Source organism: Bactrocera tryoni, unplaced genomic scaffold (genome assembly GCF_016617805.1).
Source record: "Bactrocera tryoni isolate S06 unplaced genomic scaffold, CSIRO_BtryS06_freeze2 scaffold_159, whole genome shotgun sequence".
Classification (NCBI taxonomy): Eukaryota; Metazoa; Arthropoda; class Insecta; order Diptera; family Tephritidae; genus Bactrocera; species Bactrocera tryoni.
The window spans coordinates 61912-82253 of record NW_024395877.1 but is presented as its reverse complement, the minus strand read 5'-3'; the positions used below and the strand labels follow the sequence as shown (position 1 = coordinate 82253).

At 38.8% G+C, this 20342-nt stretch overlaps 2 pseudogenes; one reads left to right on the top strand and one right to left on the bottom strand.

Moving 5' to 3' along the window:
- The first annotated feature begins 543 nt into the window (after positions 1-543).
- On the top strand, positions 544-5157 carry LOC120780108 (annotated as a pseudogene).
- Positions 5158-5359: 202 nt separating this feature from the next.
- Positions 5360-20131, bottom strand: LOC120780107 (annotated as a pseudogene).
- Between the last annotated feature and the right edge of the window lie 211 nt (positions 20132-20342).

The following is a 20342-nucleotide window of genomic DNA, read 5'->3' as shown; positions in this document are numbered from 1 at the left end:
AATATTTACATTGACGACTGATGCGTCAAGTGTGGCATTAGGGGCAGTGTTAAGTCAACAGGGACATCCAAATTGTTTTGCTAGTCGCACACTCAATGAACATGAGCTGCACTACTCAACTACTGAGAAAGAACTTTTAGCCATTGTTTGGGCTACCAAATATTTTAGACCATATTTATACGGCAGGAAATTTTTAATAAATAGTGATCATAGACCATTGCAATGGCTCCACAACTTAAGGGAACCAAACTCCAAGTTACAAAGATGGAAGATTCGGCTTAATAAGTATGACTTTGACGTAAAATACATATCAGGTAAAGAAAATCGTGTAGCAGACGCTCTTTCTCGTAAACCCATTTATTAAAAAATAATACAACAATTTTTATGCCCAATGATACTGATTTTATACAATTTCAAACGTTTATAAGACACTAATACTTAAATTGCAGTATTATTACCCCAATTAATTTTAAAGAAATCACCAAAATAATAAATGAACGTGAACTGTGTAATCATTGTAAGAACGGTCATATTTCTAACAAAATGCCGTTCAAAATTACACCCCCAATTTACAAAGTAAGAGAAAAATTTGTTATAGATTTTTGGAAATGGAATAATGAATATTATTTAACATGTACCGATTTATACTCTTAGTTTGATATGATAGAAAAAGTTAAAGCATTGAACTGGCTGAAATCCAAAAAAGATTGCTAAAAATTTTTAATTGTATGGGTCCACCAAAAACTTTATAAATCGACCAAGACCAAGGTTTAAATAATATAAACATTAAACAGTGGTGTAATTCATTAAATATAAAAGTAGAAGTAACCACCGGTAAAACTGGTATTGGTGCATTGAAAGACTACATAAAACTTTAAATGAAAAACTTTGAATAATCAACACTTCAGGTGACAAAGAGCTAAAATATTTTGAAATTGAACAAACACTTTTCACTTGTAACCATATAATTGTTCACTCTACTTCCAATGAAGTTCCATATACAATCTTTTTTAATAAAGAGTCACCAAAACAGGATCCTCAAATTATTAAAGAACAAAGAATAAATAATGTAAATAAAAACCGTCAAGAAAAAGATATTGACACACACTTTGTAAACGTAGAAGTTTCGAGGAAGAAATTAGACAAACTTAGTAATCCATACAAAAAGTTAGTCTTATTAAAACTGAAGAAGATGGCGAACATCATATTGTAAAATTTAAAAGTCAAAATGTAAGAAAATATAAAAACTAATTTAAAAGAAAAAAGAAAACCAACTAGAACTAAATCTAAGAATTGAAAATTGTATATTATCAATCTTATCATTCCTTTTTACTTATTCTTTACAATGTGGAACATTTTTGGGATTATTGTCTGGGGCGTGAGAAATTCCTAGTCTAGGTCAGTATAGTAAAACCCTCAAAGGGTTTGGCGTTCGTATGTGTCAGTTTTTTATATGACCTTTTTTTATTATTTTTGGCCCATAATACGTTTTTCTAGTGTATAATAATGTCTTTATAGCTTATAATTCAATGTATTTTGTTTTTTTGTATTTTTACTCTTCTTTCTCTACATTTTTAGGGAACTTTCAAACAAGTTATGACTTTTTGGATTCTTCCACGTGAAAAAGCATCTCATCTTCCATCCGAATCAACTAAAAAGTGAAAATTGTTTTTTTGACACCTAAGCCCCCTTTCCGTAGACCAGGTCACATATATAAAAATTACGTGTCACGTTGTTTGTCCACCATGGAATTTAGCACTCTGTGCCCAGTTCAAACCAACATAGAAGATAGGATAGTAAAAACAATTCATAAATAAAAAACACAGTGAAAGCTCTATTAAATGGACGCTCTATTAAGCGGGCATCTCCATTAATCATGCATTTTGACAGAAAGGCTGGTAACCAGATATTGAGAAAGTAGCCTTAAATTCGTTATTTTTTTCAACGAAATTTATCGGGTGATTTTTTAAGAGCTTGATAACTTTTTTTTAAAAAAAAACGCATAAAATTTGCAAAATCTCATCGGTTCTTTATTTGAAACGTTAGATTGGTTCATGACATTTACTTTTTTTGAAGATAATTTCATTTAAATGTTGACCGCGGCTGCGTCTTAGGAATGGTCCATTCGGAAAGTCCAATTTTGAGGCAACTTTTTCGAGCATTTCGGCCGGAATAGCCCGAATTTCTTCGGAAATGTTGTCTTCCAAAGCTGGAATAGTTGCTGGCTTATTTCTGTAGACTTTAGACTTGAAACGTAGCCCCACAAAAATAGTCTAAAGGCGTTAAATCGCATGATCTTGGTGGCCAACTGCCCATACATCCCGAAAAATGCACTGTTTGGTGTGGTTTGTACGCTGGTGGAATCATTGGACCGTATTTTTCAAAAGATGCTGTTGGACGCAACGTTACGGTGAATGGCGATCGCTATCGTTCGATGCTAACAACAAACTTTTTTGTTGCCAAAAATGGAAGAACTGAACTTGGTTGACATGTGGTTTCAACAAGATGGCGCTACATGCCACACAGCTCGCGATTCTATGGCCATTTTGAGGGAAAACTTCGGAGAACAATTCATCTCAAGAAATGGACCCGTATGTTTATCTTTAATCTACTTACGAGCGTAAATTTCCAAAAAGTACCTTTTCCATACAAAATTTTGTTTATTTTGTTTTCCAATTTATTTATCTGTAAATTATTTGAAAGGTTCAATTTCGATCGTTTGCTTACCTTATTTCGGCTATTAAAAAGTTATTGAAAATTATTCAGTGAAAACTTTATGTGTGTTTAATACAAAGTAATCAATTATACATTGAAATTGGTCACGATGCCACGTTGCGTTTTTTTTGCCATCAACATACAATGTGCGTTCCAAAGAAAACGGGACTTAAAAAAAACAAAACAAATGGTTTTTCGGCAAAATCAATTTATTCTACTCAAAATAGTCTCCTTCTGCTTCAATACAGCTTTTTGCACGGTCCAAAAGCATGTCGAACGAGTGTTTTAGCTAGTTGGCCGGTATGGCCGCCAGTACGTCGGTGCAAGCCTTTTGAATGGCCGCTACGTCTGCATAACGCTTTCCTTTCTTGGACAAATGCATTTTTGCGAAAAGGAAGAAGTCGCGCGGTGCCATATCAATACAGGAAGTGGTTTATGGTTAAAATGTGATTTTTGGTCAAATAATCGGCCACAATTTTTCGTAAGGCCTAATTGTTTGTTCAAAACGCAATAAATCGATGTTTTGGAGATGTTCAATTCCATTTCCATGAATTTCAATGATGACTTCGGCTGATTTTTGATGAATTCACGCACTCTGCTACGGGATATTAAAACATCGCCATTAACTTGTTTCATGAATTGAAACGTTTCGGTAAAAGTTTTACCAATTTTAAAACAAAATGTAATGTTGGCTCTTTGTTCGAAGATCATATTCACATCGATAGCACAAACATACAGACACTTAAAACGCAATAACTTCACTTCCAATCGATGAAATGTCGACTGGACAATCGATAAAGTTAGCAGATTCTAACGCATCAGTCGACATATAGATTCAAAAGGTCCTGTTTACTTTTGAACGCACCTTGTGTGTGTGTTTACGGGGCATCTCAACAGGATAACATTTATGGCACACTAAGCATCTATTGCTATTGCCATTGCCAAATCTGTATGTGGGCATTTGTTATCATAACATAATCATTTGCGAAAAGGCATCGGGTAGGTAGGTTCGAGCTAATGTAGCGCATGTTTTGAGCTCTTGAAAACTTTATTTTATCATTTGCGAAATGCCATCGGGTAAATGGTTCAAGCTAATGTACCGCATGTTTTGAGCACTTGAACTGTTTAAAACTTTTATGTGGAAAATAAAAAAAGGAGAAAGATCCCTTTTTTTAAAAATGTATTTCTCGGAAAAATAAGAAGTCATATTTTTTGGACTACTATATAATAATTGCGGCATACATTTTATATAACAATTAAAATAATAAATTTAAAATGAGCAATGATATTTTGATTTATGCTTGTATAAGTTTATTAAATTTAAGACTTCGCTCATTCCCAACCCAATTTGCATAATTTTCTGAAAATTAACAATAGCCGTGTTTTATTTGACCATCATAAGCTAAAAGCTAAATCATGGACAAATAAAACGCATTTAGCTTTTTTCATATTTTCGCTTATATATGAATTATGTTGGCAACGTGGGCAAAAACAATCAGCTGATATTTAATTTATTGCGACGGAATGTTTGAAATGGAGAAAAGGTAAATTTGAATTTTTTAATTTGTAAACCAACTTTTCACAAACTAAATATTTATTTATTTTGTTTATCTACAGCAAAAGAAACGTTTGGACAAAGGCCAAGACACTCTTATTCCTGAAGTGAAGAAGGATGAGTTCCTGCAAGCGCGCAAGAAAAAGTTCGCCTGTGAAAACGTCTTGGAGGACATGATATTTCAAGGATTTACGGTAAGAATATTTTCAGGTTAATGTCTAAATATTTATTACATTTGTTTTCACAGGATACAACGGTGAATGCGGCTGCTCTTGTAGCAAAAGATAATGAGAAGCAGACTAACTTCTCCGTGCACATTACAATACATGTCGAAAATGGACGAAATTTTTGGCGAAAGTTGCTTAGTGTCCAACAACCACACCATAAACATTGGAACAGATCCTCTAGAACCATTGATTGGGTCAAGTGGTTAGTTGAAATTTAATTTTCATAACGTATTATTTATATTGAATTCGCTTTTTTTTATTTTTAAACAGTAAATCAGTTTTTAAAAGAGTCGACTGATTTTGAAGCCATGCTCGATGATATGTCAAGTACCTCTAGGCAGAGCCGGTCTGTGTTAAATCGTAGCATGTGCACACCAACTGAAGTGTATCCACAAGAGCCGAATACAGCAAATACTACTCCATATTCCCGTTATCGGAAAAGTCCTAGAGAACGATATTTTGAACAAATAATCGAGCTCAAAAAAAAAAATCGAGCTACAGAAGAAAAGGCGAAGTTCTACGCTGGATTTGCTGGCAAAACGAGATCTCCAGATGGAAATCGAACAAAAAAAACTAAAAATAGAGGAAGAAAAACTAAAACTTCTACAACAGTATGTTATGAATAAAAGATAGCAAAATTAATTGATTCTATAAACAACAGATATTGTTTTATTTCATTGAATTGTTTTATTTCACGGAAATACACAGTCAAGCCTATCATAAAATGTACAATACTACATATCTTGAAAAAATGCATACGTACTTATATGTACGCGTTTATATAAAAAATTATGTACTCGTGCCTATACATACAAACATATGCACTAGAAAAATGTTGTTCTAAAAGTGCATTTTAAAATAATTATTCGTTTCCTCCTATTAAAATGGTAAGCAACTGATTCCGATGATCTCCACTTGTTATTCTCTCCCCCCTCATTAGCAGGTTCCGACTCCGGTTCGGCACTTTCAATAATAGTATCGTCGTTTGTTATAATACATATGATGTGCATAATGCATGCACTTGCAACTAAAATTGAAATTGCACATTAATTTCTGTGCTCCGTAAATTTAAAAGCTTTCGGAAACGTCCTTTCAGTGCTCCAAATGCATTTTCAACAACTATTCTTGTTGAAGATTGTGTTTTTTTTAAAGCTGATTTGATTAGGCGTTAACGAACCATAATCTTTAAAGACCGGAATGAGGTAATTTCTGCAAGGGTATGCCGAGACCCCGAGAATAAAAGTAGAATTTAGAAATAAACTTTTCATATTATTTTCCACTTTTCTATAAAATGCTGACCTTTTTAGCACTCTAGAGTCATGATATGATCCGGGTTCACCACAATAAATATCAATAAATTTTTTATCAGCATCGACAATGGCCTGTAGAACAATACTATAATTCCGTTTCCGATATATGCTTGTCTTTTATTATTGCGTTAATTTTTATGGGGGTGCAATCAATAGCACCAATAAAACCTGGTATTTGACTTCTTTGTAAAAACTTGAGAGTTGGTTCTTCCAACGCATCTGCAGTTGGCAGTGGCGTAGCTAGCATAGGTGACACCCGGGGCGGATTTTGAAGGTGTCACCCCAAAACTCAATCAAAACTTTTAAAATAACAAGTAAGGAAGGGCTAAGTTCGGGTGTCACCGAACATTTTATACTTTCGCATGGTAAAGTAATAATCGAGATTTTATAATACGTCATTTACATATTTTTCAAATACCGTATTTTTGTAAAGTTTTATTCCGCTATCATCATTGGTTCCTAATGTTTATACTCGTATTATACAGAGAAGGCATCAGATGGAATTCAAAATAGCTTTATATTGGAAGAAGGCGTGGTTGTGAACCGATTTCACCTTATATTTCGTACATGTCATCAGGGTGTTAAGAAAATATTATATACCGAATTTCATTGAAATCGGTCTAGTAGCTCCTGAGATATGGTTCTTGGTCCATAAGTGGGCGGCGCCACGCCCATTTTCAATTTTTAAAAAAGCCTGGGTGCAGCTTCCTTCTGCCACTTCTTCCGTAAAATTTAGTGTTTCTGACGTTTTTTATTAGTCGGTTAACGCCCTTTTAGTGATTTTCAACATAACCTTTGTATGGGAGGTGGGCGTGGTTATTATCCGATTTCTTCCATTTTTGAAGTGTATATGGAAATGCCTGAAGAAAACGACTCTGTAGACTTTGGTTGACATAGCTATAGTAGTTTCCGAGATATGTACAAAAAACTTAGTAGAAGGCGGGGCCACGCCCACTTTTCCAAAAAAATTACGTCCAAATATGCTCCTCCCTAATGCGATCCTTTGTGCCAAGTTTTACTTTAATATCTTTATTTATGGCTTAGTTATGACACTTTATAGGTTTTCGGTTTCCGCCATTTTGTGGGCGTGGCAGTGGGCCGATTTTGCTCATCTTCGAACTTAATCTTCTTATGGAGCCAAGGAATACGTGTACCAAGTTTCATCATGATATCTCAATTTTTACTCAAGTTACAGCTTGCACGGACGGACGGACGGACAGACGGACGGACGGACAAACAGACATCCGGATTTCGACTCTACTCATCGCCCTGATCACTTTGGTATATATAACCCTGTATCTGACTCTTTTAGTTTTAGGACTTACAAACAACCGTTATGTGAACAAAACTATAATACTCTCGTTAGCAACATTGTTGCGAGAGTATAAAAAAAGTAATAATCATTTACATTTTATTAAAACACGAGTATTACAAATATTAGTATATTATGTGAAAAAATTAAAATTTCTTCCTTCTAGCTTTGACACTTGCAAACTCCGAAATCACGTCTTCAAAATTTATTATTTTGTGTTGCTTCATGTTCTATCGTTAAAATACCAAGATTGTTTAATCTGGTTTCAGTCATTGTAGACCGCAAGTAATTTTTAATTAATTTTAATATGCTGAACTTTCTCTCACATGAAGCGACTGATGCACATATTGTCATAAATAACTTTAGTTCGACCGTTAGATTCTGAGGAGATGCTATAAAATCCCATTCCACAATGAATTTCAAATAGTCCAGCGTCACCCAATTAGAGACAGTAATATTATCCGCTTTTAAATGTCTTCTCAATCTTGGTATTTCTAAAAGTAGTTCTGTTTCTGATACTTCATCATAAAGGTTAGTAAATTTTGATATAGCAAATTTTAACTGTTCAGTTTTTGCCAAAAGCAAGGTCTTTGACTGCACAACCTCAAACAATGAAGCTACGTCTTTAATGGACTTTACTCGTGTTTCGAGTTCAATATTGAATTTGTCAAGACATTCTAACGTGTCCTTTTGAAGTTCCGCTCTAAGTGTAAGTCCAGTATCGGTGGCTAACTTACCGGGCATGCGTTTCTTGCGACGAATTCGTCGTTCCATCGAAATGTTTTATTCTTCCGATTTTTGTACAGCAAAATCTATTGCCTCTCCTGCTAGATGGAACCGTTTCTCTCCAATGAATAGACGAAGTGCTTCTAGTTTTATGATTATTTCATCAACACATAAACCTTTACTTTGCAATGCAATCTGAGCATTGTTCACTTCCCTTAGCACATCATTCAAAAAGAAAAGAAAACAAAGAAATGAGAAATTGCACACAGCAGAGATAAGATTTTGTGCAGCACCCCTAGTTTCTAAATTTACGTCTTGGTCACATAGTTCCTCAATTGCAGATATTATCCCATCAAAATTTTCAACCAATACTTTTACTGCACCATAATGAGCACTCCCGCGCGTTGTCGAAAGTCTTTTAACAGATGCTTTGCCGTGATTGAGGAGCACTTCCCAGCGGCTTGTGGAAGTTGAAAAAAAGTTAAATATTGTATCCACTGCTCCGAAAATGTAACACAAGTCACATTTTGTGCAAACGAATGTTGGCCGCATAAATTAATTGAATGATCTATACAATCAATAAAAATTGCTTTATTGTTTTTTTCTTTTATAATAGCTTGCACTCCCCCGTGTACACCACTCATAACTGTAGCATTATCATAGCCTTGAGAACGACACATCATAATATCTAAGCCATCGTTTTCAAGTTTCTTTAGTATTTCAGCGCTTAAATCAGCTGCTCTTTTTCCATGTAAGGGAAAAAATCCTAAGAATACTTCTTTGACTTTTACTTTTCCATTATTCATTTTTACATAACGAATTACTTCAGACATTTGATCGACATGTGAAACGTCAGGTGTGCTATCAAACATGATTCCGAAATATTTGGCCGATTTAATTTCGTTGACAAGCTGACATTTTACGTGATTAGCTAACACATTTATGAACTCATTTTGTATGTATTTCTGGCGATAAATATGTTACTTTAGGTGATTTTTCCTGCTCCAAATATAATATATGTTCTTTGAGTACAGCATCATACTTTGACAGCAGTTTAACTAGTTCTAAGAAATTACCTTTATTGGAAGACCCTTGGGTTTCATCATGTCCACGAAATGCTAGGTTTTGTTTAGCCAAAAACAAAGTTATATCAAATAATCTAGATAAAAGATTTTTCCACTTCTGTTTTTCCGTATTCATTAATTGCAAGGTTGCGTCATCTATTGTGGTGTGAGATTTTAATCTCATTTCCAATGTTTTCCACTTTTCGAAATTTTCTAAATGTTCACATGAAGTTTCATGGTCCAATACTTTAGGATTTAGTTTCCACCACTTCTGAAATCCAGTTGTAAATATTCTTTGTATGTTACTGGCAGCAAATAAACGAAAGCAAAAACAGTACAGGTTATTTGATATAGGAGAAAATACCATCCATGATCGTAGAATTTTTTCACCACTAGGTATCTCCTTATAAAACCATTCCTGTGAAAGATGATGAGAATCACCTTCAATCTTTGAAGCATGACGAGATACAGCAGAAAACGGGTCTTCTTTGTTATGGAAATGCTTACTGCCCTTTTTTACTATGTCAAAGCGAACATTATTGGGAACCGGTAAACTCCAATGTGAAACATCTCTCAAGTGTTGCACTTGATCGGTCGTCTTCATTGATTCTGGTTTGTCGATGTTGCTATCTGAATGTGATTCTGCAAGATGTGAATCATTACTTTCGTCAGCAGGAGACTCGGGTACTTCAGTTGAACTTTGGCCGGTATCTGCTTTTCTGACATATTTGAAAAGAGATCCAGACATGCTCTGAATTTCATCCGTTTTAGCCATTTTGGCTTTTCTCTGCTGAAACCCGCTTTGTCTTTTCGAAGTATGAATTCACTGCGGCATATTTCGTTCTGGGTATCCTAAAAATATTTATTTAGTAAGTGATACGTTGATTTCATAAAGAAATTGTAGCAGAAATAAACACCTACACGGAGAAAATAGCGGTGAAAAAAATTAATACCTCTTCTTAAAAATTAAATTTTTTTTATCAAAAATTAAAAGCTGATTGTGGGACAAGCCACAATATATTATAATATTATATTTCAACGTTTAATACAACATGGCAACATCATGTCAGCAAGTCAGCTGCGCCTGGCTTACAAGCAACGTTGAAACGAATACGACACAAAACGAAACAAGGAATACATAGCTTACCGTTAGGCTTGCGGACGCCCGCTGTTATTACTATATAGGACTACACATCATACGATCAACTCTCATCTCCTGCTGGCAGCCACCGTGGGCGCATCGTACAATAACCACCACAACTGGTGACCACGACGTGATCGATAGTTATACCGCGATTCGTTAATATAATTTTAAAATTCGCTAACTATTTCGGCTACAGTGCACCTCGTTTATTAATTAAAACTACGCCAACACTTTTCGACTACAGTGCACTTTGTGTATTGGTTTTTGTGCTCATCTGCGCACGTGGCTGCCCACGCATACGAACTATTGGAGGATAACTGGAGTTTTCCCGCAGTGCTGATCAGTGCAGCTTTGAGAGCAGCACATACAACTTTTCAAATGATAATTTTTTTTCGCTAAATCGCTATGCCAGATAGCGCGAACGTGCAAGTGGCAGACAGTGTAACGCCACTCCAACGTGTTTTTATACGATGTCCGCTCTTCAATTCCGAACGACCAGCCTTGTGGTTCGCCCAACTCGAGGGACAATTTCATCTCGCCGGAATTTTCGATGAAATTATGCAATACCACTACACTTCCTCACACCTTGATGCCAAGGCCGCCGCAGGAATGGAAGACCTTCTTTTGAATGTTCCCACAAAAACGCCCTACACTCGCCTAAAAGGGACACTGATCGAACGCCTTACGCTCTCCCGAAAACCAGGACTACAACAGCTTCTCGATCGAGAGACCTTGGGTGATAGAAAACCGTCGCAATTTCAACGTCATCGAAGCCTCGACAACACCGTTCCGGACAGCATTTTTCGTACTAAGTGGCTTAGCAAACTTCCGATGTCAACGCAATCTATACTTCCATCCCAAGCGGATATGAATCTCGATAAACTCGCTTCTCTGGCAGACAAAATACACGACATCGCACTACCAGCAGAAATTAATTCGCTCCAAAAAGCAACAACAACATCAGCAATAGAATCACGCATTTCCCGTCTCGAAGCTTCGATTAACGAGCTAGCTTCCAGTTTTAAGCGGCAGAGCATATCTCGTTCCCGTTCTCGTCAACGCTTTCGTTCGCGCACATCTTCTCCAGCATTGAACAACGACAAATGCTGGTATCATCAAAATTTCGGCAATAAAGCGAAACGTTGCCGATCGCTTTGATCGTATCAGGGAAACCTACCGTCGGACCGTTAGTGGCGGTTAACGGCTCCTCATTCGAATCAAACCGCCTTTTCATAACAGACCGCGCCACCAAAATCCAATTCCTGGTGGATACTGGCGCTGATCTCTGTACTTTTCCTAAATCTCTCGCACAGTGGCCGTCCGGACGAATCAACACAGCAGCAAATGGGTCTACGATTAACACCTACGGTTGCATAACTCTAACACTAAACCTCGGCCTCAGACGAAATTTTACATGGCACTTCGTGGTGGCGGACATAACGAAACCTATTATTGGCGCAGATTTTTTAGCTCATTTCGGCATCTTACCCGAACTCATGAATAGCTGACTTATCGACTCGATAACTGGACTAAAAGCCGCATGTAAGTTATCTCTATCAAAAATCATTTCGGAAATTAAAGTACTGCCCGTCGATCCTATATGGGCAGATACACTAAAGGAGTTCCCTAACCTGACAAAGCCCGAAGGAATCTGTCAGCCAACAAAACATACGACGCAGCACCACATATCTACTACACCAGGCCCTCCAGTTTCCTGTAAAGCTAGAAGACTTGTTCCCGACAAACTTAAAATTGCCAAGTCGAGAAAATGCTACACCTAGGAATCGCTCAAGAGCTTCTGCTCATCTCCGCTCCACCTGGTTCCAAAGAAGTCTGGGGAATGGCGACCTTGTGGGGATTATCGATGACTTAACGCCCGTACATTGCCAGACCGATAACCTGTTCGTGTTTTCGAAGACTTTACTGCGAATCTAACCGGCAAAAACAGTATTTTCAACAATTGATATGGTACGCGCTTTTAATCAAATACTTGTTTCCAAAGAAGATGTCGACAAAACTGCAATTATAACACCGTTTGGTCTTTTCGAATTTCTGTTCATGACGTTCGGACTTCGGAATGCCGCACAAACATTTCAACGATTTATCGACGAGGTAACACGGGGACTAGACGACTGCTTATTCCCATACATAGACGACATCCTAATCGCTTCCAAGGATGTTACGCAACACCACAGTCATCTTCGCTTACTTTTCGAACGACTCACTAAGTATGGTGTCGTACTTAACACCGCTAAGTGCCGTTTTGGTCAGTCCGAAGTGGATTTTTTGGGACACCGCATTTCAGCCAAAGGAATCTTACCTCCTTCTGGTAAAGTAGACGCGATAGTTAACTTTCCACGACCAAAAACGATCCGAAAACTGTGTGAGTTCCTTGGCATGATAAATTTTTATCGTAAATTCCTTAAAAACGCTGCTTACTTACAGACACCCCTGCACGAGTACATCCAAGAAACTTCAATAAAAGGCTCTCATCCGGTCCCCTGGACACCAGAAGGGGATGCAGCGTTCATTCAATGAAAAGAAGAGCTACGTAAAGCAACAATATTAGCATACCCTGATACAACGCTCCCTTGGGCAATATTTACTGATGCTTCAGAATATGCTATCGGCGCCGTCCTCCAACAACGGCGAGGACAACACTGGGAACCAATGGCCTTCTTCAGCCAAAAGCTTCAGCCCGCTCTTAGGAAACACTGTCCTTACGACCGCGAGCTTCACGCTATCTACGCAGCTTTACGAAAATTTCGTTATATTTTCGAAGCACGACACATCATGATGTTCACAGATCACAAACCTTTGCTACACGCTTTTTCTCAGGACCCCGATCGAGCGAGATCCTGGAAATTCCACCGCCTAGATTTCATCAGCCAGTTTACAACCGATATCCAACATATAGCCGGAAAAGACAACATCGTCGCAGATGCTCTATCTCGCATCGAAGAAATTTCAATGGCAGTATCTTCAAATGAACTTGCTCAAGCACAAGCTGAGGACGAGGAACTTCAGCAAAGAATACAAAGAGAACAACACGATTCACTAAACTTGCGACCATTCAACATTCCAGGCTGCAATAAACCAATTTATTGCGAAGTTTCGACCGATATTATTCGTCCTTACGTTCCCACCGCGCTGAAGAAGAAAATATTCGACGCCCTCCACAGCATTAGTCATCTCGGAGCACGAGCCTCCGCCAAATTGTTAACGCAACGATACGTTTCTTCTTCTTAATAGGCGTAGACACCGCTTACGCGATTATAGCCGAGTTAACAACAGCGCGCCAGTCGTTTCTTCTTTTCGCTACGTGGCGCCAATTGGATATTCCAAGCGTAGCCAGGTCCTTCTCCATTTGGTCCTTCCAATGGAGTGGAGGTCTTCCTCTTCCTCTGCTTCCCCCGGCGGGTACAGCGTCGAATACTTTCAGAGCTGGAGCGTAGCCGCTGTCTTTTAATTCGCTGAACTATGTCAATGCCGTCATATATCTCGTACAGCTCATCGTTCCAACGAATGCGATATTCGCCGTGGCAAACGCGCAAAGGACGCAGAAATTTTCTCTCGAAAACTCGCAACGTCGACTCATCAGTTGTTAACATCGTCCAAGCCACTGCACCATATGGCGGGACGGGAATTATGAGTGACTTATAGAGTTTGGTTTTTGTTTGTCGAGAGAGGACTTTGCTTCTCGATTGCCTACTCAGTCCGAAGTAGCACCTGTTGGCAGGAGTTATCCTGCGTTGGATTTCTGGGCTGACGTTGTTGGTGGTGTTTACCCTGGTTCCAAGATAGACGAAATTATCTACGACTTCAAAGTTATGACTGTCAACAGTGACGTGAGAGCCAAGTCGCGAATGCGACGACTGTTTGTTTGATGACAGGAGATATTTCGTCTTGCCCTCGTTCACTGCCAGACCCATTTTCTGTGCTTCCTTGTCCAGCCTGGAGAAAGCAGAACTGTACACTCTTATAGAAGACGGTACTTTCTCTATTAAGTTCTGCAGCTCGAACTATTTTCTCCAGAAGCAGGTTGAAAAAGTCACACGAATCGCCTTGTCTGAAACCTCGTTTGGTATCGAACGGCTCGGAGAGGTCCTTCCCGATTCTGACGGAGCTTTTGGTGTTGCTCAACGTCAGCTTACACAGCCGTATCAGTTTTGCGGGGATACCAAATTCAGACATCGCAGCATAAAGGCTGCTCCTTTTCGTGCTGTCGAAAGCAGCTTTGAAATCGACGAAGAGGTGGTGTGTGTCGATTCTTCTTTCACGGGTCTTTTCCAAGATTTGGCGCATGGTGAATATCTGGTCGGCTGTTGATTTTCCAGGTCTGAAGCCACACTGATAAGGTCCAATCAGTTTGTTGGCGGTGGGATTTAATCTTTCACATAATACGCTTGATAGAACCTTATATGCGATGTTGAGGAGACTAATCCCACGGTAGTTGGCGCAGATTGTGGGGTCACCTTTCTTATGGATTGGGCATAGCACACTTAAATTCCAATCGTTGGGCATGCTTTCGTCCGACCTTATCAGTTCTTCGCCGCCGTGTTTGAAAAGCTCGGCCGGCAATCCGTCGGCCCCTGCCGCTTTGTTGTTCTTCAGGCGGGCAATTGCTATTCGAACTTCTTCATGGTCGGGTAATGGAACGTCTGCTCCATCGTCATCGATTGGGGAATCGGGTTCTCCTTCTCCTGGTGTTGTGCGTTCACTGCCATTCAGCAGGCTGGAGAAGTGTTCCCTCCATAATTTAAGTATGCTCTGGGCATCAGTGACTAGATCACCTTTGGGGGTTCTACAAGCCGCCGCATTTTTTCGTTGAATTTTCGAGCATTACCCCTGTCGGCCAGCTTATCAAGCTCTTCGTACTCACGCATTTCGGCCTCTTTCTTCTTCTGTCTACAAATGCGTCTCGCTTCCCTCTTCAACTCTCGGTATCTATCCCATCCCGCACGTGTAGTAGTCGATCGTAACGTTGCGAGGTAGGCAGCCTGTTTTCTGTCCGCTGCGACACGGCACTCCTCGTCGTACCAGCTGTTCTTTTGCACTTTCCGAAAACCAATGGTTTCGGTTGCAGCTGTACGTAAGGAATTTGAAATGCCGTCCCACAGTTCCCTTATACCGAGTTGTTGACGAGTGCTCTCAGAGAGCAGGAGTGCAAGCCGAGTAGAAAATCGTTCGGCTGTCTGTTGTGATTGCAGCTTCTCGACATCGAACCTTCCTTGTGTTTGTTGGCGCGCGTTTTTTGCTGCACAAAGGCGGGTGCGAATCTTAGCTGCAACAAGATAGTGGTCCGAGTCGATGTTAGGACCTCGCAGCGCACGCACATCTAAAACACTGGAGACGTGTCTTCCGTCTATCACAACATGATCGATCTGGTTGGTAGTTTTTCGATCCGGAGACAGCCAGGTAGCTTGAAGAATCTTCTTATGCTGGAAGCTAGTACTACAGATAACCATATTTCGGGCCCCGGCGAAGTCAATCAGCCTCAACCCATTTGGGGATGTTTCGTCGTGGAGGCTGAATTTACCCACCGTAGTGCCAAATATACCTTCTTTGCCCACCCTGGCGTTAAAGTCGCCAAGCACGATTTTGACATCGTGGCGGGGCAGCCTTCATAAGTGCGCTCCAAGCACTCATAGAAGGCATCTTTGGTCACATCGTCCTTCTCTTCCGTCGGGGCGTGGGCGCAAATCAGCGATATGTTGAAGAACCTTGCTTTGATGCGGATTGTGGCTAGACGTTCATTCACCGCAGTGAATGATAGTCTCTCTCCTACCATGAATCCAACACCAAACTTGCGCTCCTTTAAATGGCCACTGTAGTAAATGTCACAAGGACCTACTCGTCCTTGTCCTTGTCCCGTCCATCACATTTCGTGGACGGCGGTGATGTCAGCCTTTGCTTAACGAGGACATCAACCAGCTGGGCAGCGGCACCTACCCAATTAAGGGACCGGACATTCCAGTCGCATGCCCTTAATTCGTAGTCCTTATTTCGTTTGCCATGGTGGTCGTCAAAAAGGGGGTCTCTCATCCGCGGCTGCTGTTGGTTTTTCATTGGGGTGAGCTTTTTACGTGGCGGGTCCCAAACCCAGCGCACAACCCTATGTAGGAGATGTTTCGCCTTCTCACTTTAGCTCGCCTTCGAACGGATGTTCTGAGGCTATCCAGAGGATACTTGGTCAAAGACCGGAAGTAGTGAGCTGCTTGAGCCATGTGTAAAAGAATCGCTTCTGGCCACTCCCAAGTGAATGGCGATCAGAGAACTTTCCTCACTTGCGTGAACTTCTACACATGACTCCATCCTCCCAACGATACGTTTGGCCCAGCATTAACCGCGACTGCCGTTTGTGGGACCGAACATGCCTAGCTTGCCAACGAAATAATGTATCTCGCCACGTTCTATCGCCAATCCAAAGCTTTCCAAGCCGCACAAGACGTTTCGAACATATCCACGTGGACATCATTGGTTCATACATATTTTCAAAGGGGTATCGCTACTGCTTGACAATCATCAATCGTTTCACCAGGTTTCCAGAGGCATTTCCCATTGATAGTATCGACGCCGAATGTGTTGTCCGCACACTTTTTGCTGGATGGATATGCCGCTACGGTGTACCATTACAAATCACAACGGACTAAGGAACACAGTTTAAGAGCCAACTCTTTAACGCTCTCGCCGGTCTCCTCGGCAGTAAACATATAAATACCATCACTTTCCATCCGCAGTCGAATGGAATGGTGGAACGTCTTCACCAACACTTGAAGGATGCCATTCGTTGTCACGAAAACAGCTCATGGGTCGACATGCTACCCATCGTTCTCCTTGGACTTCGCGCCGCTTGGAAGGAAGATCTTGGCGCAACTCCTGCCGATCTCGTTTATGGAGAGCCAATTCGTTTACCAGATGAATTCCTAGCGCCTTCGTCACGATCTGGTTTGCCACCATCCAATTTGGCTTTACGCTTGAGAAATTACTTCGCAGACCTTGCACCACAACCCATCGTCCGACATAGTCAGAGGAAAACTTTCATTTTCAAAGAACTATCTATATGTTCACACGTTTTTATTCGTCGCGACGCCCCACATCACGCATTAACTTCACCTTATGAAGGACCTCACCGAGTCATTTCAAAGCATGAAAAATATTTTATCGTAAAAGTCAGAGGCGAAAATACTGCAGTTTCGATCGACCGACAAAAGCCTGTTTATCTACTTTCCGACGATAAGCTCAACGAGAGGGAGCAGAACAACGACGATGACAACAATACTATGCTTACTACGTTAACTTCACCAGAGTCATCTGAACCTGGGATACCCCCATTTTCGTCGCCATCATACCGCCCATCTGAATCCGATTCCAACTTATCTACACCATCATCCAAAAGACGCGTTAGATTCCGCTGAACTACTAATCATCTTCCTAAATTATCAATAATTTTGATAACGTTCTCCAAGAAGGGGAGTACTTGTGGGACGAGCCACAATATATAATAATATTATATTTCAAACTTGAATACAACATGGCAACATCATGTCAGCAAGTCAGCTGCGCCTGGCTTACAAGCAACGCTGAAACGAATACGACACGAAACAAGGAATACATAGTTAACCGTTAGGCTTGAGGACGCCCGCTGTTATTACTATATAGGACTACACATCATACCACTCTCCACTCTCTTCTCCTGCTGGCAGCCACCGTGTGCGCGTCGTACAATAACCACCACACTGAACATATTAAATAATTATATTCATAACATCAAAAAGTACTGACTCGATTTAATTTATTACCATTTGATTACGAGAATTTAAAAAGTATAAAAAGAAATTCTATTAACTGTAATACAATAAGTGCTATGTCAGCATTGAAATTTTTACTAACCAATATAGTAATATTTCCTTTTAATCGATTCTAATAATAACTACACAATTGATTAATAATTGCTATTCTCTTTACAAATATTACAAATACTATCTGTAAGGATACTTATACTAATTTTTAATATATGTATAGTAAAAAATACTTTCTTGTATGTCTAAATATTTTTATTTTCTGATGTATAAAGATTGATATCTATTCTAGTGAAAAGAATAATATACAAACTCGAAATTTTACTATACGGTTTGTAAAATTTAATTTGAGTTTAGCATTTGTTATATAATATATTCTAACATTTTTATAAACAATACTATTTTTTTTTGTAATGTCGATTTCTAGTATAATAACGTTCGATAGATGGCCAAATTGGAAAAATCTCTCAAAACTGAAATGTTATAAAATAATTTTATAAGTCAATCTAGCAATGTCCGTGGTACTCCATGTTCCCTTGCTGAGCATATGTACTTATGTCAACGGTAGTGATAGGTCAACCTGCAAACACCGTAGGACGAATTGTTTTGGAATGTAGAGCAATATCTTGTTCTACATTTTTATTTATCTGAAATAAGGAGCTACTCTGTGTCCATAGCATACGCACAATCAAATAAAAACAAATATCAAAACACGCTTCGGTATGCTTCCACAAGAAAATTTGTAAACAACGTATCAAACTACACCGATGACGTATGTTTCTAAGCTGTATTTTAGTTTTTACTATCCGCTGTTAGTAACTTTTACTATACAAGAATATAAATTTTCGTAAAAGAGGTTTTGAATATTTGTTACACAAAATACTAATAATTGTAATGATATTCTATTATTATTTAAAATGCAGATAACACAATTTGTTATACAGTTTTGGATTTTTATAAACTGGTTAGTAATTTTCCGAAACCTTAGTTATTATAATTTATTTAACCGAGGAATTAAATATTCGTTTAGGCTTAGTAGTTATTCATAAATTTAATCCTGTTTTGAGATTACTAACTAAATATAGTGATTTTTCTCGAATATTATAATAAATTTTATTATATTTTTTCTCCGTGTACACGTTACGTAACTAGCTTTGTGAAATATATTTTTATATAAATTAAAAATCCTGCATCTGGGTGTAAATATGTATTTAAGTAGGCATGACTAGAAAATAATAGCAAAAATACTTTACTTACCTTGTTTATTTTCTTCAAGAATCGTCTATTAACTCGATTTTATACAAAAATTGTTGTTTTTAATATCTAATAATTAACAAACACTTTGCACTAAACTTTCACACGTTCACGTAAAATAATATTGAAATAAATGCGGTCGGAAACAAAAGAAATTGCCCAATCCACAATACAAGAGACGAGCTCTATATCAAGGGAATCCCCTGACTAGCGTTGGTTGTGCATGAACGGGGCATTAAATTTTGGTGGAATCCCTGATCGATTGACAGTTTGCAAATTGTTTTGTTTTTAAATATCAATTTATTATGCTCGTGATACGATGTAATAGTTACCTAGATTATTTGATTAGTGGCGGTTATGCTCTCTGCCACAGATTTACGATTTTTTATAGGTAGAACTGGTGGTCATAGTCTGCCCCTGCCGCCCTCACCTAGCTACGCCACTGGCAGTTGGCCACTTAATGATTTCATGGCCTATTGAAATAACCCACGCGACAACCCGACGAGCAATCGCCCATTCTGTGGACTTCGTAACACCAAACAATATGGCTAGTTGTCTGAAGGTAATTGTATTACTTAAATACCATACATACATGTACATCATTGTTTTAGCAGGAATTTTGGCTTTTCAGGACTTCGTAGCAAAACGGGTTCGTTCATTTTCTTCATATCTTCCTGCAAAAAATACTCATAAAGAAAAGTTTCATAACAAAAACAGAGCATACCTATTAAGTAATCTAAAGTGATGCGACTCCATCGAAAGTGCAATTGGAAATCCTCATCTTCAAAATCTATCAATGGTGTCCACAAAATTAGAGCATTTTGGATGCTATTGTTCTGAATCCTCCGATGACGAACTTGATTCAGCAGCTAAACCAGCCAGAATGGTCAATATTTCCTTATCCTCTTCATCATTTGAATTTGTGCAAACAGTACCAAGCAACTGAAAACACACAAAGTTTAATTTTGTCTTAATTTTAATTTAAAATCCATACATACCCTATCTGTTATAAAATTTTCCATTTCGTGCTCTTCTATATTTTTCATTTGTTTACATTTTTATCTGTGAGGTTTCTCGCTATTGCCAACTACTTTTTTTTTGGAAAAATCATAGCTATTGTGAATGAAAAAAGCATTTTAACTGGCAATCATGGCATAGAGGAGTAGGGAAAGTCCCATTCACCATAGAAAAAAGAGCCATTCACAGTCCTTAACCTACCCCTCAAGTGTACGT